General features: G+C 57.0%; 1 long non-coding RNA gene across 1 annotated transcript; it reads right to left on the bottom strand.

The window, feature by feature from the left end:
• Positions 1 to 955: 955 nt before the first annotated feature.
• On the bottom strand, positions 956 to 2,511 carry LOC146253919 (uncharacterized). The gene is made up of 6 exons (XR_014731880.1): positions 2,225 to 2,511; positions 2,021 to 2,140; positions 1,825 to 1,943; positions 1,589 to 1,739; positions 1,366 to 1,484; positions 956 to 1,288 (listed from the first exon to the last, which is right to left on the bottom strand). It is a non-coding gene; the product is annotated as an uncharacterized LOC146253919 (long non-coding RNA).
• Positions 2,512 to 2,633: the final 122 nt, after the last annotated feature.

The following is a 2,633-nucleotide window of genomic DNA, read 5'->3' as shown; positions in this document are numbered from 1 at the left end:
TGGAAACTGAGGGGACCCGGGGGAACCTGGCTGCCCTGGAAACTGAGGGGACCCGGGGGAACCTGGCAGCCCTGGAAACTGAGGGGAGCCGGGGGAACCTGGCAGCCCTGGAAACTGAGGGGAGCCGGGGGAACCTGGCAGCCCTGGAAACTGAGGGGACCCGGGGGAACCTGGCAGCCCTGGGAACTGAGGGGAGCCGGGGGAACCTGGCAGCCCTGGGAACTGGGGGGACCCGGGGGAACCTGGCAGCCCTGGGAACTGGGGGGACCCGGGGGAACCTGGCAGCCCTGGGAACTGGGGGGACCCGGGGGAACCTGGCAGCCCTGGGAACTGGGGGGACCCGGGGGAACCTGGCAGCCCTGGGAACTGGGGGACCCGGGGAACCTGGCAGCCCTGGGAACTGGGGGGACCCGGGGGAACCTGGCAGCCCTGGGAACTGGGGGGACCCGGGGGAACCTGGCAGCTCTGGGAACTGGGGGGACCCGGGGGAACCTGGCAGCTCTGGGAACTGGGGGGTCCCGGGGGAACCTGGCAGCTCTGGGAACTGGGGGGTCCCGGGGGAACCTGGCAGCTCTGGGAACTGGGGGGTCCCGGGGGAACCTGGCAGCTCTGGGAACTGGGGGGTCCCGGGGGAACCTGGCAGCTCTGGGAACTGGGGGGTCCCGGGGGAACCTGGCAGCTCTGGGAACTGGGGGGACCCGGGGGAACCTGGCAGCTCTGGGAACTGGGGGGACCCGGGGGAACCTGGCTGCCCTGGGAACTGAGGGGACCCGGGGGAACCTGGCTGCCCTGGGAACTGAGGGGACCCTGGTAACTGAGGGGACCCGGGGGAACCTGGCAGCCCTGGATATTGGGGGGACCCTGGTAACTGAGGGAACCCGGGGGAACCTGGCTGCCCTGGTAACTGAGGGAACCCGGGGGAACCTGGCTGCCCTGGTAACTGAGGGAACCCGGGGGAACCTGGCTGCCCTGGTAACTGAGGGAACCCGGGGGAACCTGGCTGCCCTGGTAACTGAGGGAACCCGGGGGAACCTGGCTGCCCTGGAAACTGGGGGGACCCAGGGGAACCTGGCAGCTCTGGGAACTGTGGGTACCCGGGGGAGCCTGGCTGCCCTGGCAATTGAGGGGACCCGGGGGAACCAGTGTAACCCGGGTGTCCGGGAAATTGAGGGTAAGGAATATTGTCTGGTGTCAGGGGATAGGTTGTTGGCGGATCAACAGGTGAAGATGGACAGGATACTGCAAACTGTTGGCCATTCATCAGCAGGACAAGAACATACACCCGATTCTGTAAACACAAAAGCATTAGTTGAAGACCCAAATATACACCATACACATATTTGTGATCAGAAGTTGGCACTAAACCTCCATCTTGACGCAGGGTTCTTTGTAAGGAGCCCTGATCATCAGTCTGCTAGAATGTGATGCCACAGTAAATCCACAAAGTTGTCTGGATGACAGCAGGGGCTCCCATACGTTAGAGACTAAACGAGAGTTGACTATTAGTCATTTGGCAAACGGTTGTTGAAATACAGTACATGAACTTAGATTGGCATGTTTCAAAACGAGAGCAACTGCTGAAATTTACCTTGTACAGAGAGTGCATCTGCTGCAATTTTACCCATATTCAACACCATGCCTTTTCTGAGGCAGGAGACTGAAGGGCGAGGAGGGGCAAGAGGACAAGACATTTTCATGGACTCCCCCCACAGCTTTAAATGCAGTACATGATCTCCACCCTGTTGGAAGAGTAGACCACTTGGCTCAAATGCAACCAAATAAAGAGGGGTGTTTTTAGCCTGCCATTGCGTCATTATGACTTACCTGTTGGGTAACATGGCAGCCTTGGTATGGAGCTACAAAAAACACATCTCTGCGTGACCTTCTCACAGAGAATCCACACTGAGAAGGCATCCGAGTCACGGGAATGAGAGTGCCGTCACCTGCAGAAAGCAAATCCTCAGATCAAGCTACTCGCCGTTGTCACTGGAAATCCACAGAAATGCATCATTGATCTCACCATTGTCAACCAGAAAATGAGGAGTCTTTCCTCCCCTCACCCGCAAGGTCATAGCATCATCAGCGCACTGCACTGAAGGTCCCATGCGTTTTAGTTTGGCATTCATCGACAGGTGCCGAGCTAAGACAAAAGGGAGGAAGTTACTATACTGGAGGAGCCGCTAAACACGCGTTGGCTAACTTGAGGGATGTTGTGTATACTCACAAGCCATGCCTGTGGTTTGGTTAGACTCCCGACCGTCTGAATCAAAGGCAAGAGAGCCGTTTCTAGTTACGACGCCAGTCGGAGATCCGGGCTCATTTGCGTAACTCGTTAAGTCTCTTCTAAATTTGGTTTCGAATTCCGTCGGATCGGTCTCTTCATTTGTTAACCTAAATGTGCTCCCATCTCTAATACTTCCATAGGAAACTGCTACAAAACAGGCCAAAGTCCTCAGTACCAAGGCGCAAAACAGAGAATTACACCACACCATGTTGAACAACCTCTAAACGCCGCCCTACCCAACATAACGCAAACACACATCCTACACAGCTTTAAGGTGCTCGCTCAAATTGGACGACCAATAAAATTTGAGGTGGGCAAGACTTCATTCAAACGCACCTGACGTGCAATT

Source organism: Hypomesus nipponensis, chromosome 17, assembly GCF_054491055.1.
Source record: "Hypomesus nipponensis isolate SF chromosome 17, ASM5449105v1, whole genome shotgun sequence".
Lineage (NCBI taxonomy): Eukaryota > Metazoa > Chordata > Actinopteri > Osmeriformes > Osmeridae > Hypomesus > Hypomesus nipponensis.
The sequence above is the reverse complement of the archived record's forward strand: the minus strand, read 5'-3'. Positions and strand labels throughout refer to the sequence as shown.